Source organism: Pleurodeles waltl, chromosome 1_1, assembly GCF_031143425.1.
Source record: "Pleurodeles waltl isolate 20211129_DDA chromosome 1_1, aPleWal1.hap1.20221129, whole genome shotgun sequence".
In the NCBI taxonomy this organism is placed as follows: Eukaryota; Metazoa; Chordata; class Amphibia; order Caudata; family Salamandridae; genus Pleurodeles; species Pleurodeles waltl.
Window position 1 is genome coordinate 33,393,102 of NC_090436.1, and position 17,207 is coordinate 33,410,308.

Sequence of the window (17,207 nt, forward strand, 5' to 3'; positions counted from 1 at the left end):
GCCCAAAAGGGAGACATTTCTGATGTGTCTTTCCAGGGACTTCACTGCTTTCTTTCGAGAAAGTGTCACACATTTGATGGTTGAAAGTCACTGTTAAGTGCACTGAAACCATGAAAATGACACAGAAGCAATCTGAAAACTGTGGCAGCTGTGGAGCTGGCCCTCCTCCAGGGGAGTGTTTACACCACCCCACCAATGCCTTCAGTGACAGACATTAATGTGCAGTTTCCCCTTCCGCTCTCTCCGCCTCTTGTTGATGGGCCCTCCTCCCCATCCCACCTCCACCCCTAGTTACTGCTGAGGCTCCGAAGGGGTAAGAGCGCCTTCCAGCGCTTGCGGTTTGAGGGGAAGCCTTCGCCCCCAAACTTAACATAAATAGGCACCTGCGCCCGCAAGAAGTTATAGCGCTTAGCATTTATTTTAAATTTAAAGCGTCTCTTCACAGGGCGCTGCTGACCCCCGTTTGTACCGCAAGAGCCTGGGCAGGTCACGTGACATGTCTGGGCACACAACAGCTTTAAAAATGCAGGAAGTAAAGGACGAAATCTCTATTTTATTCAAAAGTTGACTCAGCAGGGCTTTTGAGGAAAAAGCGCTAAAATATTTTTCGGCTCCTAGCTGAGACATGCCAACATTTTAGAGGGGGAAAGAGGGAGTTTTTTTTTATTCTGTAAAATGTATTTTCCCAATTGACCTCTATTGAAGCACAGGCCATCTCAGGCGGGAGACAGCCCCAATTAATCAATTTTTTGCTTCACAAAATCGGGGGTCTCCCGCCTGAAACAGCAGGCACAGTGTCCTGATATTTCAAATAATTCGTCTGACTCTGATCTAAAAAATTTATTATTATTTCAAGTATGTAGCGCTTACCACCCCTGACAGGCGTTGAAGCACTCTGCTGAATAGCACACTATTAGAGAACCCAAAATTAGCGGCAATTGTTTCAACAGCAGAATAGTTGACACTTTAGTTTGTTACAGTTGCTCTTCAATGCATTCTGGGAAATGTCGTTTTTATGTAAGTTGCAATGAAGAAACACATCAAACACTTTACCATTGGAATCTAATAATACTGCAAGTCATTTTCAAGGCAGATGGTATGAACAGTGCTTTCCACTTAAATCGATATTGCTGTCAAATTATTTCTTTGACGACTTCTCTACTAGATTTCTGTAGAACCGTGATTGCTTCTGCAATTCTGTGTGTCGAAATATTAAATAACTCAGTTTGCATGTAGTTGCGACCCTCAATTCAAGTATGTTGCACAGCGCTCACGGTTTTACAGTTCGAGTAGGGGCTATGGTCCGGGTTTTTGTTTTGCATTCTGGGACTTGTAGTTCTGACTTTATGATGAACTAAATCAATGCTGTATCAATGCGCGTGGAAAAATCGAGGGCTCCGGTATTTACTAAAGTGTAATATGGGCTGTTACTGATTACTAACAGTAACTCAGATTATGCAGATTCAGAGGTGTTTGGGTCACATGATTTTAGGTTTTTGTCTGCCATTTGTGATTTTGGTTACCAGTCTCTTTACTGGTTGGTTGAGTGTTGGCCACAGTGTTCTCTATTTGTTGATCTTCAGTACGTTGTCATAGGTGAGTAGATTTAAACAGGTGGCAATACGATTGATCATTATAACTCTCAGACCATAAGCTGCCAAGTTTCCCAGGTCCATGCGTGATGTGCTGCTCCAGTCCAGGTTTTTTTTTCTTTGAATTCTGGGACCTGTAGTAATGTTTTACCATAGAATAAACAGGACTACAAGTCCCAGAATTCTAAGAAAAAAAAACCTGGATTTATGCAGCACATCACACATTGAGATGGTAAACTTGGCAGGACTGTCAGAGGTTTTACAGTAGTGTCAGCAAGCTTAATTTTGTGATGAGTTGATTTTCAATTTCATTCAGTTGTTTAGAGAATGTCTTTCTTATTGAGCTTTAAGAATTGTCCGTCCAAAACGTAGGTCTTCGTAGTAGACATCTGGCGTTTGTTTTCTCCATATGAACAGTGTTTTAATGTTCCAGTCAGTACAAAAATAAGGAAAATTACCTAAAGCCAGTATTCTTCCCCCGTATCAGTGCAGACTTAAAATAGTAATCATAAAAATCAATCAATCATTGGATTTATAAAGCGCAGCTTATCACCCCTGGGAGTATCCAGGTGCCTAGGGTTGTCACTGTGAGTCAATTGCCATTCCTCAAAGAGCCATGTCTTGAGCGTTCTCCTGACGTCGAGGAGGGTGTGCTAGGTGGGTAGATGGGGCGGGGAGTCATTCCAGGTCTTGGCAGCGAGGAAGGAGAAGTAGCATCCTCTGCGGCAGCTGCATCAAACTCTCGGGACATGCGTGAGGGCTAGAGTAGTTCAGCGGCGTTCCTTGGTTGGCTGGTGGAAGGTGAGTCTGTGGCTGATTAGATTGGGTCCGATGTTGTGGAAGTCTTACTGTCAAGTATGGTGCAGAGATGCCTTAAAGACCTCTGACTGACAGTAAAGCAAACAAAGACAGAAAGGCTATGTTAAAATTGAAAACAGACGATTTTGTTTTGAATTTTTTTTTTTTTTTTTTTAGTTGATTTTAGGTATCATGTCCATGCCTTTGCAGAAACTTAAAATGTGATCAAATGGCCAATATTGTTCTCTGGGAAAGATGGCATCCCTACTTAGTAGAGGCATGAACATTCTTGTGAAGGAAGGGGAACTCCAATGACTGTCCTCTGGTTCATGTTTCAGGCTTTCTGCAAAGATTTGCTGTTCTTGGCATTCACTCCAGACTCAGGAGGCATTTTGACAGGGTAGGTATCATATTTAATTGGTTACAAGGATGTTGGTATGTACAAAAGTTTATTTTGTCATCAGTAGCAAATACAATGCTGTGAATTGTAAGGTGTTAATTACAACAAGGAGTCAAATATTGGGGACACAACATGAGTGTTTCCCTTTCCTAACAGCAACAGATTGAAACAAGCGTTGCCAAAGCCAATAGGTTTTATGTATGTGAGAGCTGTTGGCTTTGCCAATGTCTTTTAGACAACGGGTACAGCAGCGGAGAGCTGCTGTCCAGCATGGCTAAAAGTTAGTAGAGTAGATTGGTGTTGAGTGGAGTGGCGCAGAATAAAAGTGGGATGGAGCGGTGTCTAGTAGTGTCACGGTTTCGGGCGGGTCTGATCAGGACTCTGGTTGGGACACCCCTTGAGGTCACAGAATATCCTAAAGAGGTAGTGTACTGGGGCAGAAGAGCAGCTAAAGGCATACACGGAAAGGACAGCTATGGACAGGCACAGGAAACAGGAAAGTAAAAGCAGAGCAACCCTTGTGTGAACAAACAGGAAACAGATTACCAGTGGACAAACATGCTGGGGTTGTACACAGAGTAAGGCGCAGAACCTCCCACAGTGACAGGGAATCTCAATGCCTCTGTGCAGTTTGCTCTTACAGATAGTCACCCTGCCAGCCCGATAGAAAGGAGGCAACAGAAGTGATTCTGTCTCTGGACCCTAGAGCACAAACAAGGATAGTACTTACATACACAGGACACGCTCTTGTGGGTCCAGCTGGAAACACAGTGGCGATTCCTGAGAAAACAGCAATAGCACACTGTCACTGTTAGGCACGAAAGACAACGTATAACACTGGACAAGGATGGGGAGTGGAATTGCCTCCTGGAAACCAGGAGCCAACCCCAGTACAGAGGAGGACACTTATACACTGGTGAAGACTGATGAAAACTTACCAGACACAAAGAACCAAGAGGAAACAGAAACAGAAGGGAACAAACAAAGAGGCAGAGGCAAGAACTGGGAACAGGCTGAAGTAAAGGCAGGACTAGGACTTGAAAACAGGGTGCAAACGTCTGGCTGGAACAAACAGAGATAGGACTTGGAAACTGAGAGCAGGCTCTGACTGGAACAGGCAAGGACAGGACTGGAATACAGGGAGTAGGGATGAGTAGTAAACAGGACTGGGAAACAGAGAGCAGGTTCAGGCTGAAACAAGGCAGGAGCAGGGCAGAGAAACAGCGAGCAGGCTCTGGAAGATACAAACAGGTACAAGGCTAAGAGAAAGGGAGCAGACTCTGGCGGGAACAATCAGGAGCAGGGCAGAGAAACAGGAAACAGGCTCAAGCTGGAACAGAACAGGAACAAAACTGGAACACCATCCAACAAGGGGTCTGTCACACAAAGGAATCGAACTCCAATGCACGACGGGGAGCTTGAGGAAATGGCTGCTTATAAGCAGTTCCAAGCTGGGCTGCACAGGAGAGGTCACAGGTGTGTGTAGTTTCGGACACTTGCAAGTCCTGGAGGAGAGGATCCAGTGAAAAGGAGCAACTGGACTTCTCCCATAGAAGACAATGGGAAACAGAATCCGGGTTTTACTGACTACCAAGCTGTGCATTCTGGGATTTGCAGTCCCAAGAAGCAAATGTAGTCCTACACAAGTGTACCATGGAGAAAAGCGAAACAAACAGGAGTCAGCAAGGGACTCTAGATAGGTGTTCAAGGTGATTCCCAGGCTTCTGACAGTCCCCTTACAGCGCCCCATGGAAATGGGACGACAGAGTCGTAACAAGTAGAGTAGTGTAGAATAGGGTGGCGTAGAGTGGATTGGCATAGAGTGGTGTAAAATACAGTAGTGTTGAGTGGCATAGAGTAATAAAGTTATAGGTGTAGGTAACTAAAGCATCAACAGCTGATAGGGTGAAAGTAATATAAATCGGAAGCCCTATGCCCTGTTAAAAGTAGAAAGCACGTTGCACATCTAGGAGTAATATCGAAACACTTGAAAAATACAAAAAAAAGTGTGTTGCAAAAAAGATGAGGATGAACATATGTACTTGGTCCATTCTCCATGGAGGAGCTAACGCAAGAATCAAAAGGAAGCCGATGGGAGAGCAGCAGCCGAAATATTGCAAATGAGAGAGACTACGAAAGCAATTATTGGTATCCCGTGGGCCGATTGTAAGCCAATTGAATTGTGAATAATACCTGTCGCAGCACAACGCATGCGTTGTGTAGGCAAGACCTAAAAATTGTTTGCGACTTCAATTGCTGCTGCAAACCATTTGTTGGATACCAACACGTGAATGCCTGTGGAATTGTAGGAGCGTTTTTACTAATTAGAAAATAATGCTTATTTATTCATGATTTAGTTAGCATGGATAGGTCTCATACAGATTGCATTGACATCTATTTGTATTTGCAGAAAAAAGTGCACTTTTATTTTACATGAATAAGCTTTTCTGCCTGCACGTGTGCTCTTCCAAGCCAGTGAAAGAGAAGTATTAGCCATGATCTCTGTATTAATAAATTGTATTAATGTGTGTTCTCTCGAGTAAGCCATGCTCATGATGTTATGGTCTTTGTAGCTTTCAAGATCCTTTGCTTGTGTCTAGTCTAGGGACCATTCATTAGCTGAACTGTCTATTGTATTTCTGTGTTAAATAAATGTCATGTCATTTCCTTCATATGCTATGCACACCTCATTCATTGATGCAGTAAGTTAGGCGTTTCTAGATGTGTCTTATTAAATGTATCTAATGTGTTTGACTGTTCATTGGTCTGTCATGTTACATTACTTGTCCAACCCTGACAGACCAGTAGAAGTAACTAAGGGCCTGATTCTGACCGCGGCGGGCGGCGGTCGCCGCCCGCCATGCGGTTACCGCCAGAAGACGTACCGCGGCCGAAAGACCGCGGCGGTCATTCTGGCTTTCCCCCTGGGCTGGCGGGCGACCGCCAAAAGTCCGCCCGCCAGCCCAGGGGGAAACAGCCTTCCCACGAGGACGCCAGCTCAGAATTGAGCCGGCGGAGTGGGAAGGTGCGACGGGTGCAGTGGCACCCGTCGCGTATTTCAGTGTCTACATAGCAGACACTGAAATACTTTGTGGGGCCCCCAGGGGCCCCGCGGCACCCCCTACCGCCATCTTTTCCTGGCGGGAGACCCGCCAGGAACAGGATGGCGGTAGGGGGTGTCAGAATCCCCATGGCGGCGGAGCGCGCTCCGCCGCCATGGAGGATTCTCCCGGGCGGCGGTAAGTCGGCGGGAGCCCGCCGACTTTCCGCTTCTGGCCGCGGCTGTACCGCCGCGGTCAGAATGCCCGGCGGTGCACCGCCAGCCTGTTGGCGGTGCTACCGCGGTCATTCGCCCTGGCGGTTTTTACCGCCAGGGTTGGAATGACCCCCTAAATGTCTGTGGCATTTCTGTCTAAAACCCAAAACAAATTATGTTTTTGGGAGATGTGCCAGACTTTCTTTGCCTTTGTTATTTTGCAGACAGCATGCTAGTCTGTCATCTGATTTATAGTTAGACTTTCTCTGCGTTTTACGCTGAGCAGGCTCTGTTCTTGTCCATTTTTCATTGACTTTTTTTCAGGCTTTTTAATTGCCAGACAGTTGCTTGGATTGCATACTCTGTCCGTCCTCTTGCCTAACTATTTTTGGTTCTGGTTGTTTACTTGCTTCAGAAATATAGTTTGTGCTTATCCACTTGCATTATTTTGTTGTACTATTGAAAGATTTATTGCTAATTCCCTAACTTCTTTATGCCTTCTGTGATGATCCCAAGTTTGAATAAACGTTTATGGTTTTGAATTTGACTATTATCCTGTGTAAATGTATTTAATTTGGCTTTGCCACAGTCTTACGAAGACGTACAAGGTCATTTTATAAACTCAGGTAGTCCCAATCCAACATCTTGTCTCTTAATTAGAGCATCAACAGTATACATTTTCCTAGTTGTAGTTGTCCAAGAGGGACTGCTTCCTCTTTGTGTATGTGGGTTGTGGGCATTAGGGGAGCCCACAGCAGTCCAAGGCACCACTGCATGCTCCCCCCAGTGTCCTTCACATCATGGCTTTCTTTCTGATTGCAGCACAGATCTAAGGTGATGTGCAAAAGTATATTGTGAAGGCAAAGCTTGCCTGCCCAAATTAAACGTCCATTCACAAGGCTGCAGTGTAAACAGACCGCCATCACAGCAGGCTGGAGGGCCCTACACAACTATGCATCAACGAGCACTGAGACATGCAACTCATTATCCCCAGATCAGGAGGTTCCGCCGATAGCAAGAGAGAAACATTGGTGGACACAAGCAGCCTTTGCCCCAGATGCATGCCCTGAAGGTCACATGCAAACACAGGGGCAAGTGAGGCATGGATGAAGAAGAAAGTCAGACAAAGGGACACACTTTGGAGACAGTATGGAGGTAGAGAACCAGCAGTTTCTGCAAATTAACAACCTTGATGGGAACAATGGTCACCACCTATACAGCATGTAAATCTCTGAGATAGAGTAGTACTAAAGAGGTGGGAAAGGAGTTTACACCCAACTCCTAGAGCCCCCTTCCTACGTACATTTCACTGATATTACAATGACGCCTGCGAAATAAATATAGTTGGAATAATGCCACATATTCAGTTACGTGGCTGGTCCTGTGTATCTCCATCTTGCCTTTCTGCCACTTCAGATGAACATAATCTGTAAAGAACAATATATATGACTGAAATCCAGACAAAAAGTATTGTTACCTCTCAGAGAGCTACCAAAATTAGCACTAATACAAAACACAAACGGTGACAGCAGATGCCAAAGACTACTACACAGTCTCTAGATATGAGCTTTGTAGACTTAGATAAAAGTCAGAATCTGTTGATGCCTGGGAGACACTGCTTATTCCCGCCTGATATAAACATGTGAGAAGATAATCGTACTAAAGAGGAAAAACCCCCAGACAATCTTTAAATACAATAGCCAGAGAGAGCTCTCTGTGTACTAAAATGTGAGAGGAGAACTCTACTCCTACAACTATGTTTCCAGCACCCTCACTCCAAACAGAGGCCTACACTGCCTAACAACTATTATTGACTCGTAGAACCAACCGTCCTTCACTACAGATAATAGACCTGGTTTGCTTTTTAAGGGTTTCCGGTATTATGCCTTTGAGACTAGAGTGGCAAAGTGACCCAGTGGAGGTGAGAGGGCAACACCTGCCTTTTTGTAAAGTTGAAAAGTTACTTAGTTGTACTGCACTTGCAGATCTGTCAGCTAAAGTTTACTGTCAAAACAGAACGGAGAATATCCAGTTCTTGCCCATATGTTCACCCACTGCTTACACACCAGTTTACGACAAGTACCTCACATTTTTGTACCCTCAACACCACATTTAGTTCACCCTCTCTTCCAATATGCTGTGGTGCCAACATACAACAGAGTTCAGCGACTCTCTATGGGAGTCTACCTTCTTTTTCCCATTTTCCCTTATACACTTGGACCAGCAGAGTGAACAGTCCATCACCCGGGATAGCACTGCCGGATTGTTGCACATCATACATTGCTACCATGGAAAGCCACTGTTCTCCAAAGCCCCTCACACTATTCACTCTCAATGTCATTGGAATTGTAAATTGCATAAAATAGAAAACGTATTTTCTTACTTGACCAATGTAGGAAAGTACCATCTTGCCTGGCATGTTACCCCCATTTGTACATGTATGTCAGTTTGTTTTTGCCTGTCTCACTGGGATCCTGCTAGCCAGGACCCCCGTGCTCATTGTTTGTGGCCTGAACGTGTATACCTGTGTAGTGCCTAACTGTGTCACAGAGGCTCTGCTAATCAGAACCTCAGTGCTTATGCTCTCTCTGCCTTTAAATTTGTCCCTATAGGCTAGTGACCAATTTTACCAATTTCAATTAGCACACTGGAACACCCTTATAATTCCCTAGTATATGGTACCTGGGTACCCAGGGTATTGGGGTTCCAGGAGATCCCTATGGGCTGCAGCATTTCTTTTGCCACCCATAGGGAGCTCAGTTAAACCCTTACACAGGCCTGCCATTGCACACGTTATTTCACTGCCATTTTCACTGCACTTAAGTAACTTATAAGTCACCTATATGTCTAACCTTAACTTTCTGAAGGTTAGGTGCAAAGTTACTAAGTGTGAGGGCACCCTGGCACTAGCAAAGGTGCCCCCACATTGTTCAGGGCAATTTCCACGGACTTTGGGTGTGTGGGGACACCAATACACATGTGCACTACATATAGGTCAATACCTATGTGTAGCTTCACAATGGTAACTCCGAACATGGCCATGTAACATGTCTAAGATCATGGAATTGTCCCCCAATTCAAGTCTGGTATTGGGGGGACAATTCCATGCATCCCCGGGGCTCCAATATGGACCGTGAGTTCTGCCAAACCAGCTCTCTGGGGTTTTCTATGCAGCTACCGCTGCTGCCAACCCTCAGACTGGTTTCTGTCCTCCTGGGGTCTGGGCAGCCCAGTCCCAGGAAGGCAGAACAAAGGATTTCCTCTGAGAGAGGGTGTCACACCCTCTCCCTTTGGAAATAGGTGTTAAGGGCTGGGGAGGAGTAGCCTCCCCCAGCCTCTGGAAATGCTTTGAAGGGCACAGATGGTGCCTTCCATGCATAAACCAGTCTACACCGGTTTAGGGAACCCCCAGTCCCTGCTCTGGCGCGAAACTTGACAAAGGAAAGGGGAATGACCACTCCCCTGTCCATCACCACCCCAGGGGTGGTGCCCAGAGCTCCTCCAGTGTGTCCCAGACCTCTGCCATCTTGAATCCAGAGGTGTGAGGGCACTCTGGAGGCCTCCGAGTGGCCAGTGCCAGGAGGTGATGTGAGAGACCCCTCCTGATAGGTGCTTACTTGACTAGGTGGCCAATCCTCCTTTAAGGGCTATTTAGGGTCTCTCCAGTGGGCTTTTCCTCAGATAACGACTTGCAAGAATTCATCAGAGTTTCTCTGCATCTCCCTCTTCGACTTCTGCCAAGGATCGACCGCTGATTGATCCAGGACGCCTGCAAAACTGCAAAAAAGTAGCAAGAAGACTACCAGCGACATTGTAGCGCTTAATACTGCTGGCTTTCTCGACTGTTTCCTGGTGGTGCATGCTTTGGGGACCACCTGCCTTCATCCTGCACTGGAAGTCACGAAGAAATCTCCTGTGGGTCGATGGAATCTTCCCCCTGCTCCAGCAGGCACCAAATGTCACCATCACCGGTACTCTGAGACCCCTCTTATCCTGACGAGCATGGCCCCTGGAACACAGGTGGTTGACCCAAGTGACCCAGACTGTCTAGTGGTCCAACTGTCCAAATTTGGAGGAGGTAAGTCCTTGCCTCCCCTCTCCAGACAGTAATCCTGTTCACCGCTTGAACTGCAGCTGCTTGAGCTTCTGTGCACCTTTCCAAGGAATCTTTCATGCACAACCTAGCCCAGGTCCCCAGCACTCTGTCCTGCAATGCTCAGCTCCCTGACTTGATCTCCGGCTTCATGGGACCTTCTTTTGCAGTGTTGAGACGACCGCTGTGTTAAGTCTTCTTGAACCCGTGTTCAAGGGCTTCTGTGGGTGCTGCCTTCTTCTGCGTGGGCTCTCTATATTGCTGAGGGCCCACTCTGTCTCCTCTCCTAAGTGGCAACATCCTGGTCCTTCCTGGGCCCGGGCAGCAACCTTTTTCTTCAACCGCGACCTTTGCAGCTAGCAAGGCTTGTTTGCCGTCTTGTGCCAAAGAAACAACTCTGCATCCTCCAGCACTCTGTGGGACATCTTCTGCATGAAGGAGAAGTTCCTTGCACCTTTCGTTGTTGCAGAATCTTCAGCTTCTTCCACCCAGAGGCAGCCATTTTGCATTTTCATCTGGGGTTTAGTGGGCTCCTGCCCCCCCTGGACACTTTCATGACTCTTTGGACTTGGTCCCCTTCCTTTGCAGGTCCTCAGGTCCAGGAATCCATCTTCAGTGCTTTGCAGTCTGTTGTGGTCTTTGCAAAAAAACAAAAAATCACGACTTTAGTGTGCTTCTGGGGAAATAGTAGTACTTTACTCCTACTTTTCAGGGTCTTGGGGTGGGGTACCTTGGACACCCTTAGTGTTTTCTTACACTCCCAGCGACCCTCTAGAAACTACACTAGCCTAGGGGTCCATTTGTGGTTCACATTCCACTTTCTTAGTATATGGTTTGTGTTGCCCCTAGGCCTATTGCATCCTATTGTATCCTACAACTTTCTGACTGTTTTACTTACCTGATTTTGGTTTGTGTGTATATTTTGTATATTTTACTTACCTCCTAGAGGAGTATATCTTCTGAGATATTTTTGGCACATTGTCACTAAAATAATGTACCTTTATTTTTAGTAACTCTGAGTATTGTCTTTCTTATGATACAGTACCTATATGATATGTGTGGTATGGTACGAGCTTTGCATGTCTCCTAGTTCAGCCTAATCTGCTCTGCTATAGCTACCTCTATCAGCCTAAGCTGCTAGAACACTACTAATCTACTAATAAGGGATAACTGGACCTGGCACAAGGTGTAAGTACCATCAGGTACCCACTATAAGCTAGGCCAGCCTCCTACAACCAACAAAACAGATAACACATTGACCTGTACTGTGCCTTGGACGAGGTGACCTCGTCTAAGGCACCAGTTCCCGTGTGCCTTGGACGAGGTGACCTCGTCCAAGGCACAGGAACTGGGGGGAGCGCTCCCCACCCACCCCCCCAAGGCAGGGATGGAAGGGGAAGCCCTTCCCCTTCCACCCCGACCTCCCCTGTGACGTCAGCGCGCGCTGATTTGTCACAGGGCCTCCTCATCGCTTCCAGCTCTTTCGATCGCGTGGGGGAGGCCCGGAGAGGCTTCAAAGGGGAGGAAATGTATTTTTTTTTGTTGAAAGTGGCATAAGGAGCGACCCCTTGGGCAAGGGTCGCTCCCAATGGGGGGCATTTTTTAGGAAGGCCTTTTCTGCCCTCGGGGGGGCAGAAACCTCTAGGGCACCGGGGATCATATATATATATTTTTTTTTAGGTGGGGAGCGACCCCTTTAGGCAAGGGTCGCTCCCCTAGGGGGCAAATTATATTTAGGCCATTTCTGCCCCAATTGGCCTATTTTGATGAGGCCAATCTGCCCCCAAGGGGGGCAGAAACCACTAGACACCAGGGAGTTTTTTTGTTTTCGGGAATTTCACGCAAGGGGAGCGACCCCTTAGGCAAGGGTCGCTCCCTTGGGGGGGGGGATTATTTTAGGCCATTTATGCCCCCCTGGGGGGTAGATCAGCCTATTTTGATTAGGCCGGTCTGCCCCCAAGGGGGGCAGAAACCACTAGGCACCGTTTTTTTTGTTGTTTTTTTTGTTTTACAGATGGGGAGCGACCCCTTGGACAAGGGTCGCTCCCCTGGAGGGAAAAATTGTATTTAGGCCATTTCTGCCCCATTTGGGGGCAGATCGGCCGTTTTTTGCTACGCCAATCTGCCCCAAGGGGGGCAGAAACCACTAGGCACCGGGGATTTTTTTTGGTGCCAATGTCACGCAGGGGGAGTGACCCCGTAGGCAAGGGTAACTCCCGGGGGTGGGGGGTTTGGTGGTTGGTCAAATTTATTTTAGGCCATTTCTGCCCCCCCTGGGGCCGGCTGAGCTAGAGGCCAAAATCCACAGGTAGGCACTTTGCAAAAAACACCTCTGTTTTCTATGAAAAAATGTGATGTGTCCACGTTGTGTTTTGGGCTAGTTCCTTTCGTGGGCGCTAGGCCTACCCACACAAGTGAGGTACCATTTTTATCGAGAGTCTTAGGGGAACGCTGGGTGGAAGGAATTTTTTGGCTCCTCTCAGATTCCAGAACTTTCTGTCGCCAAAATGAGAGGAAAAAGTGTTTTTTTGGCCAAATTTTGATGTTTGCAAAGGATTCTGGGTAACAGAACCTGGTCAGAGCCCCACAAGTCACACCATCATGGATTCCCCTGAGTTTCTAGTTTTCAAAAATGCGCTGGTTTGCTAGGTTTCCCCAGGTGCCGACTGAGCTAGAGGCCAAAATCCACAGGTAGGCACTGTTTTCTACTGTATGAAAAAATGTGATGTGTCCACGTTGTGTTTTGGGCCATTTCCTTTCGTGGGCGCTAGGCCTACCCACACAAGTGAGGTACCATTTTTATCGGGAGACTTGGGGGAACGCTGGGTGGAAGGAAATTTGTGGCTCCTCTGATTCCAGAACTTTCTGTCACCAAAATGTGAGGACAATGTGTTTTTTTTGGCCAAATTTTGAGGTTAGCAAAGGATTCTGGGTAACAGAACCTGGTCAGAGCCCCACAAGTCACCCCATCTTGGATTCCCCTAGGTCTCTAGTTTTAAAAAATGCACAAGTTTGGTAGGTTTCCCCAGGTGCCGGCTGAGCTAGAGGCCAAAATCTACAGGTAGCCACTTTGCCAAAAACACCTCTGTTTTCTTTAAAAAAATGTGATGTGTCCACGTTGCGTTTTGGGGCATTTCCTGTTGCGGGCGCTAGGCTACCCACACAAGTGAGGTATAATTTTTATCGGGAGACTTGGGGGAACGCTGGGTGGAAGGAAATTTGTGGCTCCTCTCTGATTCCAGAACTTTCTGTCACCAGAATGTGAGGAAAATGTGTATTTTTTTTTTTTTTTTGCCAAATTTTGAGGTTTGCAAAGGATTCTGGGTAACAGAACCTAGTCAGAGCCCCACAAGTCACCCCATCTTGGATTCCCCTAGGTCTCTAGTTTTAAAAAATGCACAGGTTTGGTAGGTTTCCCCAGGTGCCGGCTGAGCTAGAGGCCAAAATCTACAGGTAGCCACTTTGCCAAAAACACCTCTGTTTTCTTAAAAAAAATGTGATGTGTCCACGTTGTGTTTTGGGGCGTTTCCTGTCGCGGGCGCTAGGCCTACCCACACAAGTGAGGTATCATTTTTATCGGGAGACTTGGGGGAACATAGATTAGCAAAACAAGTGTTATTGCCTCTTGTCTTTCTCTACATTTTTCCCTTCCAAATATAAGAGAGTGTGTAAAAAAGACATCTATTTGAGAAATGCCCTGTAATTCACATGCTAGTATGGTCACCCTAGAATTCAGAGATGTGCAAATAACCACTGCTCCTCAACACCTTATCTTGTGCCCATTTTGGAAATACAAAGGTTGTCTTGATAGCTATTTTTCACTCTTTATATTTCAGCAAATTAATTGCTGTATACCCGGTATAGAATGAAAACGCACTGCAGGGTGCAGCTCATTTATTGGCTCCGGGTACCTAGGGTTCTTGATGAACCTACAAGCCCTATATATCCCCGCAACCAGAGGAGTCCAGCAGACGTAACTGTATATTGCTTTCGAAAATCTGACATTGCAGGAAAAAGTTACAGAGTAAAACGTAGAGAAAAATTGCTGTTGTTTTCACCTCAATTTCAATATGTTTCTTTTTCAGTTGTTATTTTCTGTAGGAAACTGTGAGAAGGTAGCCTCTTTCTAGCCTTGTTACCCCCACTTTTGGCCTGTTTGTGAGTGTATGTCAGGGTGTTTGTCACTGTTTTCACTGTCTCACTGGGATCCTGATGGCCAGGCCTCAGTGCTCATAGTGAAAACACCATGTTTTCAGTATGGTTGTTATGTGTCACTGGGATCCTGCTAGTCAGGGCCCCAGTGCTCATAAGGTTGTGGCCTATATGTATGTGTCACTGGGACCCTGTCACACAGGGCCCCAGTGCTCATAGGTGTGCATGTATATGTTCCCTGTGTGGTGCCTAACTGTCTCACTGAGGCTCTGCTAACCAGAACCTCAGTGGTTATGCTCTCTCATTACTTTCAAATTGTCACTAACAGGCTAGTGACCAATTTTACCAATTTACATTGGCTTACTGGAACACCCTTATAATTCCCTAGTATATGGTACTGAGGTACCCAGGGTATTGGGGTTCCAGGAGATCCCTATGGGCTGCAGCATTTCTTTTGCCACCCATAGGGAGCTCTGACAATTCTTACACAGGCCTGCCACTGCAGCCTGAGTGAAATAACGTCCACGTTATTTCACAGCCATTTTACACTGCACTTAAGTAACTTATAAGTCACCTATATGTCTAACCTTTACCTGGTAAAGGTTAGGTGCAAAGTTACTTAGTGTGAGGGCACCCTGGCACTAGCCAAGGTGCCCCCACATTGTTCAGAGCCAATTCACTGAACTTTGTGAGTGCGGGACACCATTACACGTGTGCACTACATATAGGTCACTACCTATATGTAGCTTCACCATGGTAACTCCGAATATGGCCATGTAACATGTCTATGATCATGGAATTGCCCCTTCTATGCCATCCTGGCATTGTTGGTACAATTCCATGATCCCAGTGGTCTGTAGCACAGACCCTGGTACTGCCAGACTGCCCTTCCTGGGGTTTCACTGCAGCTGCTGCTGCTGCCAACCCCTCAGACAGGCAGCTGCCCTCCTGGGGTCCAGCCAGGCCTGGCCCAGGATGGCAGAACAAAGAACTTCCTCTGAGAGAGGGTGTGACACCCTCTCCCTTTGGAAAATGGTGTGAAGGCAGGGGAGGAGTAGCCTCCCCCAGCCTCTGGAAATGCTTTGTTGGGCACAGATGTGCCCAATTCTGCATAAGCCAGTCTACACCGGTTCAGGGACCCCTTAGCCCCTGCTCTGGCGCGAAACTGGACAAAGGAAAGGGGAGTGACCACTCCCCTGACCTGCACCTCCCCTGGGAGGTGTCCAGAGCTCCTCCAGTGTGCTCCAGACCTCTGCCATCTTGGAAACAGAGGTGCTGCTGGCACACTGGACTGCTCTGAGTGGCCAGTGCCACCAGGTGACGTCAGAGACTCCTGCTGATAGGCTCCTTCAGGTGTTAGTAGCCTTTCCTCTCTCCTAGGTAGCCAAACCCTCTTTTCTGGCTATTTAGGGTCTCTGTCTCTGGGGAAACTTTAGATAACGAATGCATGAGCTCAGCCGAGTTCCTCTGCATCTCCCTCTTCACCTTCTGATAAGGAATCGACCGCTGACCGCGCTGGAAGCCTGCAAACCTGCAACATAGTAGCAAAGACGACTACTGCAACTCTGTAACGCTGATCCTGCCGCCTTCTCGACTGTTTTCCTGCTTGTGCATGCTGTGGGGGTAGTCTGCCTCCTCTCTGCACCAGAAGCTCCGAAGAAATCTCCCGTGGGTCGACGGAATCTTCCCCCTGCAACCGCAGGCACCAAAAAGCTGCATTACCGGTCCCTTGGGTCTCCTCTCAGCACGACGAGCGAGGTCCCTCGAATCCAGCGACACCGTCCAAGTGACCCTCACAGTCCAGTGACTCTTCAGCCCAAGTTTGGTGGAGGTAAGTCCTTGCCTCACCTCGCTGGGCTGCATTGCTGGGAACCGCGACTTTGCAAGCTTCTCCGGCCCCTGTGCACTTCCGGCGGAAATCCTTCGTGCACAGCCAAGCCTGGGTCCACGGCACTCTAACCTGCATTGCACGACTTTCTAAGTTGGTCTCCGGCGACGTGGGACTCCTTTGTGCAACTTCGGCGAGCACCGTTTCACGCATCCTCGTAGTGCCTGTTTCTGGAACTTCTCCGGGTGCTACCTGCTTCAGTGAGGGGTCTTTGTCTTGCTCGACGTCCCCTCTCTCTGCAGGTCCAATTTGCGACCTCCTGGTCCCTCCTGGGCCCCAGCAGCGTCCAAAAACGCCAAACGCACGATTTGCGTGTAGCAAGGCTTGTTGGCGTCCATTCGGCGGGAAAACACTTCTGCACGACTCTCCAAGGCGTGGGGGATCCATCCTCCAAAGGGGAAGTCTCTAGCCCTTGTCGTTCCTGCAGTATTCACAGTTCTTCAGCCTAGTAAGAGCTTCTTTGCACCAACCGCTGGCATTTCTTGGGCATCTGCCCATCTCCGAGCTGCTTGTGACTTTTGGACTTGGTCCCCTTGTTCCACAGGTACCCTCAGTCAGGAATCCATCGTTGTTGCATTGCTGATTTGTGTTTTCCTTGCATTCTCCCTCTAACACGACTATTTTGTCATTAGGGGAACTTTAGTGCACTTTGCACTCACTTTTCAGGGTCTTGGGGAGGGTTATTTTTCTAACTCTCACTATTTTCTAATAGTCCCAGCGACCCTCTACAAGGTCACATAGGTTTGGGGTCCATTCGTGGTTCGCATTCCACTTTTGGAGTATATGGTTTGTGTTGCCCCTATCCCTATGTTTCCCCATTGCATCCTATTGTAACTATACATTGTTTGCACTGTTTTCTAAGACTATACTGCATATTTTTGCTATTGTGTATATATATCTTGTGTATATTTCCTATCCTCTCACTGAGGGTATACTCTAAGATACTTTGGCATATTGTCATAAAAATAAAGTACCTTTATTTTTAGTATAACTGTGTATTGTGTTTTCTTATGATATTGTGCATATGA

The 17,207-nt window shown here is 47.2% G+C and overlaps 1 long non-coding RNA gene across 2 annotated transcripts in view; it reads left to right on the plus strand.

Annotated features, from left to right (window-relative positions):
- Positions 1–242: 242 nt before the first annotated feature.
- The window catches only part of LOC138259593 (uncharacterized), a 62,180-nt gene continuing 45,215 nt past the window's right edge, over positions 243–17,207 (plus strand). For both annotated transcript variants that reach the window (XR_011198759.1, XR_011198756.1), the window contains exons 1-2: positions 243–313; positions 2,729–2,790. This is a non-coding gene — a long non-coding RNA (uncharacterized lncRNA). The remainder of the gene's footprint in view (positions 314–2,728; positions 2,791–17,207) is intronic.